This window comes from Lissotriton vulgaris, unplaced genomic scaffold, assembly GCF_964263255.1.
Source record: "Lissotriton vulgaris unplaced genomic scaffold, aLisVul1.2 SCAFFOLD_445, whole genome shotgun sequence".
In the NCBI taxonomy this organism is placed as follows: domain Eukaryota; kingdom Metazoa; phylum Chordata; class Amphibia; order Caudata; family Salamandridae; genus Lissotriton; species Lissotriton vulgaris.
In genome coordinates, this window is record NW_028241191.1 from 1,013,938 (window position 1) to 1,034,439 (window position 20,502).

The 20,502-nt window shown below is 42.9% G+C and overlaps 8 non-coding genes across 8 annotated transcripts; all 8 read right to left on the bottom strand.

The window, feature by feature from the left end:
- Window positions 1-2,657: 2,657 nt before the first annotated feature.
- On the bottom strand, window positions 2,658-2,725 carry LOC147672069 (small nucleolar RNA SNORD50). Its single transcript, XR_015303620.1, has one exon. It is a non-coding gene; the product is annotated as a small nucleolar RNA SNORD50 (small nucleolar RNA).
- A 642-nt stretch (window positions 2,726-3,367) lies between these two features.
- LOC147672070 (small nucleolar RNA SNORD103/SNORD85) lies at window positions 3,368-3,453 on the bottom strand. The gene has a single exon (XR_015303596.1). It is a non-coding gene; the product is annotated as a small nucleolar RNA SNORD103/SNORD85 (small nucleolar RNA).
- Window positions 3,454-7,491: 4,038 nt separating this feature from the next.
- On the bottom strand, window positions 7,492-7,559 carry LOC147672071 (small nucleolar RNA SNORD50). The gene has a single exon (XR_015303621.1). It is a non-coding gene; the product is annotated as a small nucleolar RNA SNORD50 (small nucleolar RNA).
- A 642-nt stretch (window positions 7,560-8,201) lies between these two features.
- Window positions 8,202-8,287, bottom strand: LOC147672072 (small nucleolar RNA SNORD103/SNORD85). Its single transcript, XR_015303571.1, has one exon. It is a non-coding gene; the product is annotated as a small nucleolar RNA SNORD103/SNORD85 (small nucleolar RNA).
- Window positions 8,288-12,181: 3,894 nt separating this feature from the next.
- On the bottom strand, window positions 12,182-12,249 carry LOC147672073 (small nucleolar RNA SNORD50). Its single transcript, XR_015303622.1, has one exon. It is a non-coding gene; the product is annotated as a small nucleolar RNA SNORD50 (small nucleolar RNA).
- A 642-nt stretch (window positions 12,250-12,891) lies between these two features.
- LOC147672074 (small nucleolar RNA SNORD103/SNORD85) lies at window positions 12,892-12,977 on the bottom strand. The gene has a single exon (XR_015303597.1). It is a non-coding gene; the product is annotated as a small nucleolar RNA SNORD103/SNORD85 (small nucleolar RNA).
- A 3,894-nt stretch (window positions 12,978-16,871) lies between these two features.
- On the bottom strand, window positions 16,872-16,939 carry LOC147672075 (small nucleolar RNA SNORD50). Its single transcript, XR_015303624.1, has one exon. It is a non-coding gene; the product is annotated as a small nucleolar RNA SNORD50 (small nucleolar RNA).
- Window positions 16,940-17,581: 642 nt separating this feature from the next.
- On the bottom strand, window positions 17,582-17,667 carry LOC147672076 (small nucleolar RNA SNORD103/SNORD85). Its single transcript, XR_015303598.1, has one exon. It is a non-coding gene; the product is annotated as a small nucleolar RNA SNORD103/SNORD85 (small nucleolar RNA).
- Window positions 17,668-20,502: the final 2,835 nt, after the last annotated feature.

Consider the following 20,502-nt stretch of genomic DNA (forward strand, 5'->3'; position numbering starts at 1 on the left):
ACTTGAAGCCAATTCTCAATTCTTAACTACCTCTGTTACGCCATTTGGTGCTTATAAATATTTGCGTATACCATGCCTACCCACATTCGTGACTACTATTTTACAAAGCTAATGTACAGATTTCAAAATCTCCAGCCAGTACAAGCTTTCCTGGACGATGGTTTGTTTCATGCCAATAGTGTCGAGGAATACAACAGGATATTAACAGGAATTCACGGGGTGCTGAAAGATAGGGAGTATGACTGTGACAAAAGAGAACTGCAAGTTTTTGACATTCTGTGGAGCATTCAATTTGGAGGTTTGGTGGAAGCAGTAACTGAGGGACTCTGTACGATTTACAAAGATCAACTAAGATTGTTCATACAAATGAGTGCATATTATTTGGGACAAGTGCTCGAGTTAAATCCCACAATATATTTACTTGGCATGGAAAACCACAGGGGCCATTTGATAGCTTCTACACGTGATGAGTACAAAGAAAAACATGCAGCAATTTTCGCTGCATGAAGTGTATAATCCTTTAAAAGCTCAATTTAGATCTAAATATTGCCCCATTTTTACAAGAACCAACATATCCGATCTATAAATATGTTATGTTATGTTACAAAAATTTTAATACCGCGCTCATACACCAATTGGTTTCTTGGCGCTCGAAGACAGTGGGAATATGGCACGGGGGATGTGAACAGCTAACCGTGAGCAAGACGGAACAAATGAGTTTTTAAAGATTTGCGAAAAGTGGGGTAGTCAGGAGTGAGCCGAATAGGGAGGGGAAGGGAGTTCCAAGTGAATGGGGCAAGGAAGGAGAAGCCAGCACCACCGTGCTTCTTACGTCGAAACCTTGGAATGACCAGCAGATTGTGGGCAGAGGATCTGAGGTGTCGGGAAGGAGTATAAGAGTGTAGACAGGAAGAAATAAAAGCAGGAGCAGAAAAGAAAAGAGATTTGAAAACGGTGCAACCAAGTTTGAAAATGCATCGTTGCGCAACCGGGAGCCAGTGCAAGGTTTTTAACAGTGGAGTGACATGTTGATGTTTTGGTTGCTGGAAGATTAATCTAGCAGCCTGGTTTTGCACCAGTTGAAGGCGTTGAAGGTGGTAGGCTGGAATCCCCACGTATAGACAGTTGGCATAGTCTAAACGTGAGGTAACCAGGGCCAAGATGACAAGAATGAGAGCCTCTGGAGACAGGTACCTTCGGATCTTCCCGATCCTGCGGAGATGAAAGAAGCAGGCCGAGGTGACAGCATTAATGTGCGGCCGCATCGAGAGATCACTGGAGATGACAACACCTAAGCTCTTCACGGAGTCAACTGGGCAAGGGGAAGGGCCGAGGGCAGGCGGCCAGAAGTTGGAAGTCCAAGGATGAGGGGGCCCACCGATCAGGACCAGCTCTGTCTTACTAGGATTGAGCTTCAGCTGACTGAAGTTCATCCACTCATAGATGGAAAGCATGGTGGATTGGAAGTTAGAGCGGGAGAGAGGGGAAGAGTCAATAGGAAAGATAAGTTGCAGATCATCTGCATAATTAAAAGTGGTAACAGAAGAGTGACGGAGGGAGACCAGAAGAGGCTGCATATAAAGATTGAACAGAAGGGGAGATAAGGCAGAACCCTGGGGGACACCACAAGAAAGTGAAGTGGAAGGGGCAGAAAAGGAGGATAGGTGAACAGATTGGGTCCGGAGTTGGAGAAAGGACACAATCCAAGACAGGGCCAGGCCCGAGATCCCAGCATTTCTGACACGGTCGACCAAAATGTCGTGGTCGACCGTGTCGAAAGCGGCCGAGAGATCAAGTAGTACCAGGGCCTGGGCCAAGTTCTTATCCGCCCCCTGTCTCAGCGTGTCCATGACCGCTGTCACCACTGCCTCCGTAGAGTGGGAGGGTCTGAAACCTGCCTGTTGGTCATCGAGGAAATGAGTCTCCTCGATGAAAGAGCTAAGGCAACGGGTGACATAGGTTTCCAAGACCTTCCCGAGATATGGGAGAAGGGAAATAGGTCGGTAATTGCCCAGTACCGCGGGATCGGAACCGGGTTTTTTCAAAATAGGTACCACCACACCGCTTTTGAAAGCATTGGGGACAGAGCCTATGGAAAGTGAGCGGTTTAGGAGGTCCAGAGGAGGGTCAGGACATGCCATAAAGGCATCTCTAAGGATTTGGGGGGGACAGCAATCCTTGGGAGAGCCTGAGCCCACAGCCGAGAGTAGAGAGCGGAAAGTGTCTAAAGAAATCGGGGGAAAAACATTCAGGGAGTGAGGATTCGAAGGAGGAAGGGCGCTGGTGTGAGACGTAGTGGTAGGGGGAATATTGTTTTTAATTGTAGCAATTTTATCAATAAAAAAAGAATTGAGGGAGTCGCACAAAGCTTGTGATGGCTGAGGCTGAGGTGTAACGCGGTCGGGTAAGGAAAGTTCAGCGACAATTGAGAAAATTTCTTTAGTTTTGGAAGCAGAGTTAATTACTTTTTGAGAAAAATAAGCAGATTTAGCCAGGATGATGGATGTTTTGTATGATTTAAGTAAGTCAGTGTAGACAGACTTCAGTGAAGGATCATAGTTACGCCTCCAGCGGCGCTCAGCCTGGCGAAGAAGGAGTTTGCTGGTCAACCTTAGTTGCAATCAGCAAGCAATAATCATATGTGGAATGGCAATCTGATTTCAGGAGTCAGATCCGTACGAGTTCTCTTCATAAAGTCAGGTTCGGGATTGTCTCATCATTAATCAGACTGATTTTAAACCTTACACCACATGTGGAGGAGCGAAGCATACTTTTAGAATGCAGCATCTGTATGACCATCTTAGGTCAGACAATGCATCTGTGCTTCTTAGAAGCACTACAGACAAATCGGTCTTTTCAAATAGATAGCATGGCCCACAAAACACCGACATCACAAGTTCACCCAATATCAAGAGGTAAGCTATAGCATGTACATAGGTCCCATAGCATGTACATAGGTCCCACAGCATACAAAGATCCAAGTCTTAGTAAGACAACGCAAGAAGGACATCAAGTTGCACAATAAAAGACATTTAAGCTACAAAGTCTAACTGACGCCTGCTTGAAAATAGTTCCTCACCTTTTTGGAGGGTAGCCGAGATAACAGCAGCATTCTTCGGGCCATCATTCCTAAAAGCGAAGGCACAGTATGTTAAGCACTATTTAGTAAGATAACCTGAAAGAAACAGTACATCATTCTTCACCCACTCGAGTCTCTACCTCACCGGAGCTGAAAAGTATAGCAAATCTTAACAGCCTGCAAGAGGAGAAGAGTTCCACGGTCCCTCCTTTAGCCCCACTTACGAAGCTCTCTTGCAAAAACACCAAGTCACTTTTAGCTGCCTGCAATATGATGCATGGGCGTCTGTCCAGCTCAGATTTATGAGTACATGATAGGTTTCTCATTATTGAACACTCGTTCTCAGTGAGGGCAAGTGTATCATCATCGCCAGAGGAGCCTGTAGAGGCAGCAGTCAGTGGTGACAAGGAACGAGGACCAAACATTTCACCAAAAAGCAGGAATGAGCACTGGTTAAGACATTGGCACTACAATCCATCAAGCCACATAGGAACAACTGAAAGGTACTCTCAACCTGCAATTCGAAGTAAGATGAATTATGGGGAGCACTGACAAACAGGTCAGTCACACTACTCAGTTGGACGAGGGCACAAAGGCTGGGGGAAAGGAATAGCAGAGTATCAAATGAAGGGGAGCTGAATGCTTACCAGATAAAAGAGCAGCACCTACAGGAGGAACCTCTGAAAAATGTAGCCTACAAGCTAAACATGAAAACTCAAGCTCAATTACTTTGCACACGCTGTGAACTAACTGGACCCTAATAGCCTAATCGTGAAGGATGGAAAAGAGTATCTGGTGGTTTGACATGCCAAAAACCAGACAGGTCATAAAGCTCACCAGTCAATAAGCAACTACAGAGGTTCACAAAGGCAAGAGAAGCCCCATGCCCGTGCTAACAGCCAATCAACACTCGCTTTCAAAATTACGTTCTCGGTTTTAACTGCACTGCGACACAAATCAGGCAATGTCTGGGTGTGCCATTTTCCCCCTTGGCCTTCTCCCTCTTCTGAAGGCCTGGGGTCTGGTTGCACCAAGAGGCAGATTACAGACAGGTCATGGAGTACAGGGGTTACATGGGAGCACCATGGTGGGTCTTGTAGCCTCCATGCTTCAGGAAGGCCTGGTGCAGGGGTGGAAGTAAGGGTGCAATCCTTACATTCTTCTCTCTATTATTCCCACCCAGTCTTGGATCTGGTCCCATGGTACGGACTTTGGGGCAGCATAATCTAATGGACATGCAGCACAATATCGCCTCTTGCGCTGAAAGGCTGACACTTGTTAGTGGGTTAACTGCAAAGGAGGAAAACTCAAAATGACAATTCATCCGAGTGGCTAGAGAAGTTTAAGTATGCAGTTTAGTGATTATATTTCCCCTTGGATGCAAACACTGCAATTATTTTGGTGAACAAAAGCAAATTATTGTATTCTTCTGTGGCAGTTTTATGGCTTTAGAGCATTTACTTAACTATGAGCGAACAACTTTACAAACCCACCACAAGACTCAGATTTTTTATTCTGAAGGGTCAATTTGCTTGTAAGTGTAGATCACCAGATATTTTTGGCAATGAATAGCAGCGGTTTTCAGTCCTGTCGTGTAAAGTTAGGGGAAGTGACCAACCAAAAGAACCAGCTTCAGAGAAAAATTAAGTACATCTAGTGCAGTGGGCGGCAGACATTTGGAGCAGGATAGACACTACCGGGTAGAGCAAAAAAGGGAGGAGGGCTGTGGCTATCTAACATACTGTTCAAATGAGGCTAGCCAAAGCAGTAACATGCTGGTCAATCAAGGTCAGGCTGACCCATCACAGCATGCAACGGCTGTGCCTGACCTAGAGTACATAGAATGCGGTTACGTCCCCACGCATGGTGAGAAGATGCAGTGGTCCTTTTCGGTTTAGCAGATAAATCGCGGACACAAAACATTCACTGGTCACAAAAGGCCAGCGTTAACTGAAATTGGAACCAAGAAAATATTCAAGTATTCTTTACTGGCCTAAAAGCTATCGGGATATAAGAAATGAACAGCACTGTGCACAGTTTTGTAGAAATTGCAAACTGGTGTCAGTTGTTTTAACAAAGTGGAAGATAAAGCTAAGGAGATACTGTAGGCCTAACCATGGCAACGTCGCAGAGTGTGCAACCGCCTACCGCAGTTTTCCAAAATCCAGGCAAGAAAAACATTAAGTGAAAACAATGGCACAGAGTTTTCAATCCTCATTAGGTAGAAATTGATAGAAAATCATTTGAAACACTGTTTTATTTCATTGGGTGATGAGGGCCAAACAAATGTGAACACTTACCAGAAACTGAGCCGATCCCAGCTGAATTTGGCAGAGGACCAAGTACACTGAAGCTGTGAATCGAAAGAAATGGCACTTTAAGGAGGATCACGTTTCGAAGTAGAAGCGCATAACTTTTAGTAGAAACAAGAAAGCAGGAAAATAATGACAAATATATCCCCTTAAGTGCTGCCTCGGTGCATTGGCCGACGGCAGCACTACCTCCCTAGTGCTGCGCACGACCATTGAACGTCCATACAGCACTAGTTCTAATGGACAGCGCAGCACTGGGGAGGAATGTTTAATAGCAGCTATGAGGATATGGCTGCACTAAGGATTCCGGGCTGCTACACAGTGAATTTGGAAACTGCACAGACCAAGATCTCAGAGACCAAATTGAGATGAATACTTATTTTAATAATCTTCATAAAAGATTACTCTGTAGACAAAAGTCCAGCCCCTGAGAGAATATGTATAAACAGCCAAGGGGTTTGAGAAGTTAATGTTACCTGCTCTGGCCATTGCAAGAAAGAGCACAATTGATTCACCCTACTGTCAATGTTGTGAGTTAGAGAAAAGTCATATACAAAAGGAAGGGAGAGGGAGATATCTATTCAAGATGTGGTTCAAGGACACGAGGGAAGCAATTCCGCTGGTCCAGCAGTGGGAAAGAAGTGCAAAATATCAGGACACATTTAAAAGTGTGTTTAAGGCACATAACTCAGTGAGAGTAAGTCACATAAAGGAGAAAATAAATTATGCGAGTGAAAGAATGTCAAAAATGGCGTTAACAGTAGATAAAGAGTTATGACTGATTTGGGTTTACTTGTAACTATATTATAGGAATACAGTTTTACTGAAGTTCTGGCAAATGAGCTCCTGAAGGCTTCATATATTAAAAATGAAGTGTTTGGTGAGCACGTATCATTACTTACGGCTATATGAAGACTGCTTAGGAGATTAAGGACAGTGGTACTTACACAAAAGGTTACGTAGCGAGTGACAGTAGAGACCTAATTGGATGGGTTAATCAGGGTAGATTAGGGACCGCACCAGGTACAGATAGCCCATCGATTCTGATGGGGCGGATGGATGAGTCATATTTTGAACTGTTTTGGAGAGGTTTTCTTTGTCAAAGTAGGTTGTAGCAAACGGTTTGAGCACACAATTTTGCAGAAAGGCGTCATCCTGTCAAACATAAGAAGGGAAATGTGAAACTCAATCTTAGGGGTGAGTAGAGGCAGCTTTTAGGTGATTTATGTGTGCAAGAGATTATTAAGCCTGTTGATGTAGCACAGTTGATTTCCGCTGTCCTAAAGTGGGCAAAAGGAGGGGTGTCTAAATAAGATTGTGTGCAGGTTGGCGCTCACTCACCAAGAATATAGTTACTGAACATCATTCGATTTCCAAAATACAGGAAATGGTAGGCATGCAGAGGGATGCCGGGTATTTTACAACAATAGAACTTAATGCAGCACTTCATCAAATGATACTTGAAGCCAATTCTCAATTCTTAACTACCTCTGTTACGCCATTTGGTGCTTATAAATATTTGCGTATACCATGCTTACCCACATTCGTGACTACTATTTTACAAAGCTAATGTACAGATTTCAAAATCTCCAGCCAGTACAAGCTTTCCTGGACGATGGTTTGATTCATGCCAATAGTGTCGAGGAATACAACAGGATATTAACAGGAATTCACGGGGTGCTGAAAGATAGGGAGTATGACTGTGACAAAAGAACTGCAAGTTTTTGACATTCTGTGGAGCATTCAATTTGGAGGTTTGGTGGAAGCAGTAACTGAGGGACCCTGTACGATTTACAAAGATCAACTAAGATTGTTCATACAAATGAGTGCATATTATTTGGGACAAGTGCTCGAGTTAAATCCCACAATATATTTACTTGGCATGGAAAACCACAGGGGCCATTTGATAGCTTCTACACGTGATGAGTACAAAGAAAAACATGCAGCAATTTTCGCTGCATGAAGTGTATAATCCTTTAAAAGCTCAATTTAGATCTAAATATTGCCCCATTTTTACAAGAACCACCATATCCGATCTATAAATATGCTCAACCTTAGTTGCAATCAGCAAGCAATAATCATATGTGGAATGGCAATCTGATTTCAGGAGTCAGATCCGTACGAGTTCTCTTCATAAAGTCAGGTTCGGGATTGTCTCATCATTAATCAGACTGATTTTAAACCTTACACCACATGTGGAGGAGCGAAGCATACTTTTAGAATGCAGCATCTGTATGACCATCTTAGGTCAGACAATGCATCTGTGCTTCTTAGAAGCACTACAGACAAATCGGTCTTTTCAAATAGATAGCATGGCCCACAAAACACCGACATCACAAGTTCACCCAATATCAAGAGGTAAGCTATAGCATGTACATAGGTCCCATAGCATGTACATAGGTCCCACAGCATACAAAGATCCAAGTCTTAGTAAGACAACGTAAGAAGGACATCAAGTTGCACAATAAAAGACATTTAAGCTACAAAGTCTAACTGACGCCTGCTTGAAAATAGTTCCTCACCTTTTTGGAGGGTAGCCGAGATAACAGCAGCATTCTTCGGGCCATCATTCCTAAAAGCGAAGGCACAGTATGGTAAGCACTATTTAGTAAGATAACCTGAAAGAAACAGTACATCATTCTTCACCCACTCGAGTCTCTACCTCACCGGAGCTGAAAAGTATAGCAAATCTTAACAGCCTGCAAGAGGAGAAGAGTTCCACGGTCCCTCCTTTAGCCCCACTTACGAAGCTCTCTTGCAAAAACACCAAGTCACTTTTAGCTGCCTGCAATATGATGCATGGGCGTCTGTCCAGCTCAGATTTATGAGTACATGATAGATTTCTCATTATTGAACACTCGTTCTCAGTGAGGGCAAGTGTATCATCATCGCCAGAGGAGCCTGTAGAGGCAGCAGTCAGTGGTGACAAGGAACGAGGACCACAACATTTCACCAAAAAGCAGGAATGAGCACTGGTTAAGACATTGGCACTACAATCCATCAAGCCACACAGGAACAACTGAAAGGTACTCTCAACCTGCAATTCGAAGTAAGATGAATTATGGGGAGCACTGACAAACAGGTCAGTCACACTACTCAGTTGGACGAGGGCACAAAGGCTGGGGGAAAGGAATAGCAGAGTATCAAATGAAGGGGAGATGAATGCTTACCAGATAAAAGAGCAGCACCTACAGGAGGAACCTCTGAAAAATGTAGCCTACAAGCTAAACATGAAAACTCAAGCTCAATTACTTTGCACACGCTGTGAACTAACTGGACCCTAATAGCCTAATCGTGAAGGATGGAAAAGAGTATCTGGTGGTTTGACATGCCAAAAACCAGACAGGTCATAAAGCTCACCAGTCAATAAGCAACTACAGAGGTTCACAAAGGCAAGAGAAGCCCCATGCCCGTGCTAACAGCCAATCAACACTCGCTTTCAAAATTACGTTCTCGGTTTTAATTGCACTGCGACACAAATCAGGCAATGTCTGGGTGTGCCATTTTCCCCTTTGGCCTTCTCCCTCTTCTGAAGGCTTGTGGTCTGGTTGCACCAAGAGGCAGATTACAGACAGGTCATGGAGTACAGGGGTTACATGGGAGCACCATGGTGGGTCTTGTAGCCTCCATGCTTCAGGAAGGCCTGGTGCAGGGGTGGAAGTAAGGGTGCAATCCTTACATTCTTCTCTCTATTATTCCCACCCAGTCTTGGATCTGGTCCCATGGTACGGACTTTGGGGCAGCATAATCTAATGGACATGCAGCACAATATCGCCTCTTGCGCTGAAAGGCTGACACTTGTTAGTGGGTTAACTGCAAAGGAGGAAAACTCAAAATGACAATTCATCCGAGTGGCTAGAGAAGTTTAAGTATGCAGTTTAGTGATTATATTTCCCCTTGGATGCAAACACTGCAATTATTTTGGTGAACAAAAGCAAATTATTGTATTCTTCTGTGGCAGTTTTATGGCTTTAGAGCATTTACTTAACTATGAGCGAACAACTTTACAAACCCACCACAAGACTCAGATTTTTTATTCTGAAGGGTCAATTTGCTTGTAAGTGTAGATCACCAGATATTTTTGGCAATGAATAGCAGCGGTTTTCAGTCCTGTCGTGTAAAGTTAGGGGAAGTGACCAACCAAAAGAAGCAGCTTCAGAGAAAAATTAAGTACATCTAGTGCAGTGGGCGGCAGACATTTGGAGCAGGATAGACACTACCGGGTAGAGCAAAAAAGGGAGGAGGGCTGTGGCTATCTAACATACTGTTCAAATGAGGCTAGCCAAAGCAGTAACATGCTGGTCAATCAAGGTCAGGCTGACCCATCACAGCATGCAACGGCTGTGCCTGACCTAGAGTACATAGAATGCGGTTACGTCCCCACGCATGGTGAGAAGATGCAGTGGTCCTTTTCGGTTTAGCAGATAAATAGCGGACACAAAACATTCACTGGTCACAAAAGGCCAGCGTTAACTGAAATTGGAACCAAGAAAATATTCAAGTATTCTTTACTGGCCTAAAAGCTATCGGGATATAAGAAATGAACAGCACTGTGCACAGTTTTGTAGAAATTGCAAACTGGTGTCAGTTGTTTTAACAAAGTGGAAGATAAAGCTAAGGAGATACTGTAGGCCTAACCATGGCAACGTCGCAGAGTGTGCAACCGCCTACCACAGTTTTCCAAAATCCAGGCAAGAAAAACATTAAGTGAAAACAATGGCACAGAGTTTTCAATCCTCATTAGGTAGAAATTGATAGAAAGTCATTTGAAACACTGTTTTATTTCATTGGGTGATGAGGGCCAAACAAATGTGAACACTTACCAGAAACTGAGCCGATCCCAGCTGAATTTGGCAGGGGACCAAGTACACTGAAGCTGTGAATCGAAAGAAATGGCACTTTAAGGAGGATCACGTTTCGAAGTAGAAGCGCATAACTTTTAGTAGAAACAAGAAAGCAGGAAAATAATGACAAATATATGGCTGCAATAAGGATTCCGGGCTGCTACACAGTGAATTTGGAAACTGCACAGACCAAGATCTCAGAGACCAAATTGAGATGAATACTTATTTTAATAATCTTCATAAAACATTACTCTGTAGACAAAAGTCCAGCCCCTGAGAGAATATGTATAAACAGCCAAGGGGTTTGAGAAGTTAATGTTACCTGCTCTGGCCATTGCAAGAAAGAGCACAATTGATTCACCCTACTGTCAATGTTGTGAGTTAGAGAAAAGTCATATACAAAAGGAAGGGAGAGGGAGATATCTATTCAAGATGTGGTTCAAGGACACGAGGGAAGCAATTCCGCTGGTCCAGCAGTGGGAAAGAAGTGCAAAATATCAGGACACATTTAAAAGTGTGTTTAAGGCACATAACTCAGTGAGAGTAAGTCACATAAAGGAGAAAATAAATTATGCGAGTGAAAGAATGTCAAAAATGGCGTTAACAGTAGATAAAGAGTTATGACTGATTTGGGTTTACTTGTAACTATTTTATAGGAATACAGTTTTACTGAAGTTCTGGCAAATGAGCTCCTGAAGGCTTCATATATTAAAAATGAAGTGTTTGGTGAGCACGTATCATTACTTACGGCTATATGAAGACTGCTTAGGAGATTAAGGACAGTGGTACTTACACAAAAGGTTACGTAGCGAGTGACAGTAGAGACCTAATTGGATGGGTTAATCAGGGTAGATTAGGGACCGCACCAGGTACAGATAGCCCATCGATTCTGATGGGGCGGATGGATGAGTCATATTTTGAACTGTTTTGGAGAGGTTTTCTTTGTCAAAGTAGGTTGTAGCAAACGGTTTGAGCACACAATTTTGCAGAAAGGCGTCATCCTGTCAAACATAAGAAGGGAAATGTGAAACTCAATCTTAGGGGTGAGTCGAGGCAGCTTTTAGGTGATTTATGTGTGCAAGAGATTATTAAGCCTGTTGATGTAGCACAGTTGATTTCCGCTGTCCTAAAGTGGGCAAAAGGAGGGGTGTCTAAATAAGATTGTGTGCAGGTTGGCGCTCACTCACCAAGAATATAGTTACTGAACATCATTCGATTTCCAAAATACAGGAAATGGTAGGCATGCTGAGGGATGCCGGGTATTTTACAACAATAGAACTTAATGCAGCACTTCATCAAATGATACTTGAAGCCAATTCTCAATTCTTAACTACCTCTGTTACGCCATTTGGTGCTTATAAATATTTGCGTATACCATGCCTACCCACATTCGTGACTACTATTTTACAAAGCTAATGTACAGATTTCAAAATCTCCAGCCAGTACAAGCTTTCCTGGACGATGGTTTGATTCATGCCAATAGTGTCGAGGAATACAACAGGATATTAACAGGAATTCACGGGGTGCTGAAAGATAGGGAGTATGACTGTGACAAAAGAACTGCAAGTTTTTGACATTCTGTGGAGCATTCAATTTGGAGGTTTGGTGGAAGCAGTAACTGAGGGACCCTGTACGATTTACAAAGATCAACTAAGATTGTTCATACAAATGAGTGCATATTATTTGGGACAAGTGCTCGAGTTAAATCCCACAATATATTTACTTGGCATGGAAAACCACAGGGGCCATTTGATAGCTTCTACACGTGATGAGTACAAAGAAAAACATGCAGCAATTTTCGCTGCATGAAGTGTATAATCCTTTAAAAGCTCAATTTAGATCTAAATATTGCCCCATTTTTACAAGAACCACCATATCCGATCTATAAATATGCTCAACCTTAGTTGCAATCAGCAAGCAATAATCATATGTGGAATGGCAATCTGATTTCAGGAGTCAGATCCGTACGAGTTCTCTTCATAAAGTCAGGTTCGGGATTGTCTCATCATTAATCAGACTGATTTTAAACCTTACACCACATGTGGAGGAGCGAAGCATACTTTTAGAATGCAGCATCTGTATGACCATCTTAGGTCAGACAATGCATCTGTGCTTCTTAGAAGCACTACAGACAAATCGGTCTTTTCAAATAGATAGCATGGCCCACAAAACACCGACATCACAAGTTCACCCAATATCAAGAGGTAAGCTATAGCATGTACATAGGTCCCATAGCATGTACATAGGTCCCACAGCATACAAAGATCCAAGTCTTAGTAAGACAACGTAAGAAGGACATCAAGTTGCACAATAAAAGACATTTAAGCTACAAAGTCTAACTGACGCCTGCTTGAAAATAGTTCCTCACCTTTTTGGAGGGTAGCCGAGATAACAGCAGCATTCTTCGGGCCATCATTCCTAAAAGCGAAGGCACAGTATGGTAAGCACTATTTAGTAAGATAACCTGAAAGAAACAGTACATCATTCTTCACCCACTCGAGTCTCTACCTCACCGGAGCTGAAAAGTATAGCAAATCTTAACAGCCTGCAAGAGGAGAAGAGTTCCACGGTCCCTCCTTTAGCCCCACTTACGAAGCTCTCTTGCAAAAACACCAAGTCACTTTTAGCTGCCTGCAATATGATGCATGGGCGTCTGTCCAGCTCAGATTTATGAGTACATGATAGGTTTCTCATTATTGAACACTCGTTCTCAGTGAGGGCAAGTGTATCATCATCGCCAGAGGAGCCTGTAGAGGCAGCAGTCAGTGGTGACAAGGAACGAGGACCACAACATTTCACCAAAAAGCAGGAATGAGCACTGGTTAAGACATTGGCACTACAATCCATCAAGCCACACAGGAACAACTGAAAGGTACTCTCAACCTGCAATTCGAAGTAAGATGAATTATGGGGAGCACTGACAAACAGGTCAGTCACACTACTCAGTTGGACGAGGGCACAAAGGCTGGGGGAAAGGAATAGCAGAGTATCAAATGAAGGGGAGCTGAATGCTTACCAGATAAAAGAGCAGCACCTACAGGAGGAACCTCTGAAAAATGTAGCCTACAAGCTAAACATGAAAACTCAAGCTCAATTACTTTGCACACGCTGTGAACTAACTGGACCCTAATAGCCTAATCGTGAAGGATGGAAAAGAGTATCTGGTGGTTTGACATGCCAAAAACCAGACAGGTCATAAAGCTCACCAGTCAATAAGCAACTACAGAGGTTCACAAAGGCAAGAGAAGCCCCATGCCCGTGCTAACAGCCAATCAACACTCGCTTTCAAAATTACGTTCTCGGTTTTAACTGCACTGCGACACAAATCAGGCAATGTCTGGGTGTGCCATTTTCCCCTTTGGCCTTCTCCCTCTTCTGAAGGCTTGGGGTCTGGTTGCACCAAGAGGCAGATTACAGACAGGTCATGGAGTACAGGGGTTACATGGGAGCACCATGGTGGGTCTTGTAGCCTCCATGCTTCAGGAAGGCCTGGTGCAGGGGTGGAAGTAAGGGTGCAATCCTTACATTCTTCTCTCTATTATTCCCACCCAGTCTTGGATCTGGTCCCATGGTACGGACTTTGGGGCAGCATAATCTAATGGACATGCAGCACAATATCGCCTCTTGCGCTGAAAGGCTGACACTTGTTAGTGGGTTAACTGCAAAGGAGGAAAACTCAAAATGACAATTCATCCGAGTGGCTAGAGAAGTTTAAGTATGCAGTTTAGTGATTATATTTCCCCTTGGATGCAAACACTGCAATTATTTTGGTGAACAAAAGCAAATTATTGTATTCTTCTGTGGCAGTTTTATGGCTTTAGAGCATTTACTTAACTATGAGCGAACAACTTTACAAACCCACCACAAGACTCAGATTTTTTATTCTGAAGGGTCAATTTGCTTGTAAGTGTAGATCACCAGATATTTTTGGCAATGAATAGCAGCGGTTTTCAGTCCTGTCGTGTAAAGTTAGGGGAAGTGACCAACCAAAAGAACCAGCTTCAGAGAAAAATTAAGTACATCTAGTGCAGTGGGCGGCAGACATTTGGAGCAGGATAGACACTACCGGGTAGAGCAAAAAAGGGAGGAGGGCTGTGGCTATCTAACATACTGTTCAAATGAGGCTAGCCAAAGCAGTAACATGCTGGTCAATCAAGGTCAGGCTGACCCATCACAGCATGCAACGGCTGTGCCTGACCTAGAGTACATAGAATGCGGTTACGTCCCCACGCATGGTGAGAAGATGCAGTGGTCCTTTTCGGTTTAGCAGATAAATAGCGGACACAAAACATTCACTGGTCACAAAAGGCCAGCGTTAACTGAAATTGGAACCAAGAAAATATTCAAGTATTCTTTACTGGCCTAAAAGCTATCGGGATATAAGAAATGAACAGCACTGTGCACAGTTTTGTAGAAATTGCAAACTGGTGTCAGTTGTTTTAACAAAGTGGAAGATAAAGCTAAGGAGATACTGTAGGCCTAACCATGGCAACGTCGCAGAGTGTGCAACCGCCTACCACAGTTTTCCAAAATCCAGGCAAGAAAAACATTAAGTGAAAACAATGGCACAGAGTTTTCAATCCTCATTAGGTAGAAATTGATAGAAAGTCATTTGAAACACTGTTTTATTTCATTGGGTGATGAGGGCCAAACAAATGTGAACACTTACCAGAAACTGAGCCGATCCCAGCTGAATTTGGCAGGGGACCAAGTACACTGAAGCTGTGAATCGAAAGAAATGGCACTTTAAGGAGGATCACGTTTCGAAGTAGAAGCGCATAACTTTTAGTAGAAACAAGAAAGCAGGAAAATAATGACAAATATATGGCTGCAATAAGGATTCCGGGCTGCTACACAGTGAATTTGGAAACTGAACAGACCAAGATCTCAGAGACCAAATTGAGATGAATACTTATTTTAATAATCTTCATAAAAGATTACTCTGTAGACAAAAGTCCAGCCCCTGAGAGAATATGTATAAACAGCCAAGGGGTTTGAGAAGTTAATGTTACCTGCTCTGGCCATTGCAAGAAAGAGCACAATTGATTCACCCTACTGTCAATGTTGTGAGTTAGAGAAAAGTCATATACAAAAGGAAGGGAGAGGGAGATATCTATTCAAGATGTGGTTCAAGGACACGAGGGAAGCAATTCCGCTGGTCCAGCAGTGGGAAAGAAGTGCAAAATATCAGGACACATTTAAAAGTGTGTTTAAGGCACATAACTCAGTGAGAGTAAGTCACATAAAGGAGAAAATAAATTATGCGAGTGAAAGAATGTCAAAAATGGCGTTAACAGTAGATAAAGAGTTATGACTGATTTGCGTTTACTTGTAACTATTTTATAGGAATACAGTTTTACTGAAGTTCTGGCAAATGAGCTCCTGAAGGCTTCATATATTAAAAATGAAGTGTTTGGTGAGCACGTATCATTACTTACGGCTATATGAAGACTGCTTAGGAGATTAAGGACAGTGGTACTTACACAAAAGGTTACGTAGCGAGTGACAGTAGAGACCTAATTGGATGGGTTAATCAGGGTAGATTAGGGACCGCACCAGGTACAGATAGCCCATCGATTCTGATGGGGCGGATGGATGAGTCATATTTTGAACTGTTTTGGAGAGGTTTTCTTTGTCAAAGTAGGTTGTAGCAAACGGTTTGAGCACACAATTTTGCAGAAAGGCGTCATCCTGTCAAACATAAGAAGGGAAATGTGAAACTCAATCTTAGGGGTGAGTCGAGGCAGCTTTTAGGTGATTTATGTGTGCAAGAGATTATTAAGCCTGTTGATGTAGCACAGTTGATTTCCGCTGTCCTAAAGTGGGCAAAAGGAGGGGTGTCTAAATAAGATTGTGTGCAGGTTGGCGCTCACTCACCAAGAATATAGTTACTGAACATCATTCGATTTCCAAAATACAGGAAATGGTAGGCATGCTGAGGGATGCCGGGTATTTTACAACAATAGAACTTAATGCAGCACTTCATCAAATGATACTTGAAGCCAATTCTCAATTCTTAACTACCTCTGTTACGCCATTTGGTGCTTATAAATATTTGCGTATACCATGCCTACCCACATTCGTGACTACTATTTTACAAAGCTAATGTACAGATTTCAAAATCTCCAGCCAGTACAAGCTTTCCTGGACGATGGTTTGATTCATGCCAATAGTGTCGAGGAATACAACAGGATATTAACAGGAATTCACGGGGTGCTGAAAGATAGGGAGTATGACTGTGACAAAAGAACTGCAAGTTTTTGACATTCTGTGGAGCATTCAATTTGGAGGTTTGGTGGAAGCAGTAACTGAGGGACCCTGTACGATTTACAAAGATCAACTAAGATTGTTCATACAAATGAGTGCATATTATTTGGGACAAGTGCTCGAGTTAAATCCCACAATATATTTACTTGGCATGGAAAACCACAGGGGCCATTTGATAGCTTCTACACGTGATGAGTACAAAGAAAAACATGCAGCAATTTTCGCTGCATGAAGTGTATAATCCTTTAAAAGCTCAATTTAGATCTAAATATTGCCCCATTTTTACAAGAACCACCATATACGATCTATAAATATGCTCAACCTTAGTTGCAATCAGCAAGCAATAATCATATGTGGAATGGCAATCTGATTTCAGGAGTCAGATCCGTACGAGTTCTCTTCATAAAGTCAGGTTCGGGATTGTCTCATCATTAATCAGACTGATTTTAAACCTTACACCACATGTGGAGGAGCGAAGCATACTTTTAGAATGCAGCATCTGTATGACCATCTTAGGTCAGACAATGCATCTGTGCTTCTTAGAAGCACTACAGACAAATCGGTCTTTTCAAATAGATAGCATGGCCCACAAAACACCGACATCACAAGTTCACCCAATATCAAGAGGTAAGCTATAGCATGTACATAGGTCCCATAGCATGTACATAGGTCCCACAGCATACAAAGATCCAAGTCTTAGTAAGACAACGCAAGAAGGACATCAAGTTGCACAATAAAAGACATTTAAGCTACAAAGTCTAACTGACGCCTGCTTGAAAATAGTTCCTCACCTTTTTGGAGGGTAGCCGAGATAACAGCAGCATTCTTCGGGCCATCATTCCTAAAAGCGAAGGCACAGTATGTTAAGCACTATTTAGTAAGATAACCTGAAAGAAACAGTACATCATTCTTCACCCACTCGAGTCTCTACCTCACCGGAGCTGAAAAGTATAGCAAATCTTAACAGCCTGCAAGAGGAGAAGAGTTCCACGGTCCCTCCTTTAGCCCCACTTACGAAGCTCTCTTGCAAAAACACCAAGTCACTTTTAGCTGCCTGCAATATGATGCATGGGCGTCTGTCCAGCTCAGATTTATGAGTACATGATAGGTTTCTCATTATTGAACACTCGTTCTCAGTGAGGGCAAGTGTATCATCATCGCCAGAGGAGCCTGTAGAGGCAGCAGTCAGTGGTGACAAGGAACGAGGACCACAACATTTCACCAAAAAGCAGGAATGAGCACTGGTTAAGACATTGGCACTACAATCCATCAAGCCACACAGGAACAACTGAAAGGTACTCTCAACCTGCAATTCGAAGTAAGATGAATTATGGGGAGCACTGACAAACAGGTCAGTCACACTACTCAGTTGGACGAGGGCACAAAGGCTGGGGGAAAGGAATAGCAGAGTATCAAATGAAGGGGAGCTGAATGCTTACCAGATAAAAGAGCAGCACCTACAGGAGGAACCTCTGAAAAATGTAGCCTACAAGCTAAACATGAAAACTCAAGCTCAATTACTTTGCACACGCTGTGAACTAACTGGACCCTAATAGCCTAATCGTGAAGGATGGAAAAGAGTATCTGGTGGTTTGACATGCCAAAAACCAGACAGGTCATAAAGCTCACCAGTCAATAAGCAACTACAGAGGTTCACAAAGGCAAGAGAAGCCCCATGCCCGTGCTAACAGCCAATCAACACTCGCTTTCAAAATTACGTTCTCGGTTTTAACTGCACTGCGACACAAATCAGGCAATGTCTGGGTGTGCCATTTTCCCCTTTGGCCTTCTCCCTCTTCTGAAGGCTTGGGGTCTGGTTGCACCAAGAGGCAGATTACAGACAGGTCATGGAGTACAGGGGTTACATGGGAGCACCATGGTGGGTCTTGTAGCCTCCATGCTTCAGGAAGGCCTGGTGCAGGGGTGGAAGTAAGGGTGCAATCCTTACATTCTTCTCTCTATTATTCCCACCCAGTCTTGGATCTGGTCCCATGGTACGGACTTTGGGGCAGCATAATCTAATGGACATGCAGCACAATATCGCCTCTTGCGCTGAAAGGCTGACACTTGTTAGTGGGTTAACTGCAAAGGAGGAAAACTCAAAATGACAATTCATCCGAGTGGCTAGAGAAGTTTAAGTATGCAGTTTAGTGATTATATTTCCCCTTGGATGCAAACACTGCAATTATTTTGGTGAACAAAAGCAAATTATTGTATTCTTCTGTGGCAGTTTTATGGCTTTAGAGCATTTACTTAACTATGAGCGAACAACTTTACAAACCCACCACAAGACTCAGATTTTTTATTCTGAAGGGTCAATTTGCTTGTAAGTGTAGATCACCAGATATTTTTGGCAATGAATAGCAGCGGTTTTCAGTCCTGTCGTGTAAAGTTAGGGGAAGTGACCAACCAAAAGAACCAGCTTCAGAGAAAAATTAAGTACATCTAGTGCAGTGGGCGGCAGACATTTGGAGCAGGATAGACACTACCGGGTAGAGCAAAAAAGGGAGGAGGGCTGTGGCTATCTAACATACTGTTCAAATGAGGCTAGCCAAAGCAGTAACATGCTGGTCAATCAAGGTCAGGCTGACCCATCACAGCATGCAACGGCTGTGCCTGACCTAGAGTACATAGAATGCGGTTACGTCCCCACGCATGGTGAGAAGATGCAGTGGTCCTTTTCGGTTTAGCAGATAAATAGCGGACACAAAACATTCACTGGTCACAAAAGGCCAGCGTTAACTGAAATTGGAACCAAGAAAATATTCAAGTATTCTTTACTGGCCTAAAAGCTATCGGGATATAAGAAATGAACAGCACTGTGCACAGTTTTGTAGAAATTGCAAACTGGTGTCAGTTGTTTTAACAAAGTGGAAGATAAAGCTAAGGAGATACTGTAGGCCTAACCATGGCAACGTCGCAGAGTGTGCAACCGCCTACCACAGTTTTCCAAAATCCAGGCAAGAAAAACATTAAGTGAAAACAATGGCACAGAGTTTTCAATCCTCATTAGGTAGAAATTGATAGAAAGTCATTTGAAACACTGTTTTATTTCATTGGGTGATGAGGGCCAAACAAATGTGAACACTTACCAGAAACTGAGCCGATCCCAGCTGAATTTGGCAGGGGACCAAGTACACTGAAGCTGTGAATCGAAAGAAATGGCACTTTAAGGAGGATCACGTTTCGAAGTAGAAGCGCATAACTTTTAGTAGAAACAAGAAAGCAGGAAAATAATGACAAATATATGGCTGCAATAAGGATTCCGGGCTGCTACACAGTGAATTTGGAAACTGCACAGACCAAGATCTCAGAGACCAAATTGAGATGAATACTTATTTTAATAATCTTCATAAAAGATTACTCTGTAGACAAAAGTCCAGCCCCTGAGAGAATATGTATAAACAGCCAAGGGGTTTGAGAAGTTAATGTTACCTGCTCTGGCCATTGCAAGAAAGAGCACAATTGATTCACCCTACTGTCAATGTTGTGAGTTAGAGAAAAGTCATATACAAAAGGAAGGGAGAGGGAGATATCTATTCAAGATGTGGTTCAAGGACACGAGGGAAGCAATTCCGCTGGTCCAGCAGTGGGAAAGAAGTGCAAAATATCAGGACACTTTTAAAAGTGTGTTTAAGGCACATAACTCAGTGAGAGTAAGTCACATAAAGGAGAAAATAAATTATGCGAGTGAAAGAATGTCAAAAATGGCGTTAACAGTAGATAAAGAGTTATGACTGATTTGGGTTTACTTGTAACTATTTTATAGGAATACAGTTTTACTGAAGTTCTGGCAAATGAGCTCCTGAAGGCTTCATATATTAAAAATGAAGTGTTTGGTGAGCACGTACCATTACTTACGGCTATATGAAGACTGCTTAGGAGATTAAGGACAGTGGTACTTACACAAAAGGTTTCGTAGCGAGTGACAGTAGAGACCTAATTGGATGGGTTAATCAGGGTAGATTAGGGACCGCACCAGGTACAGATAGCCCATCGA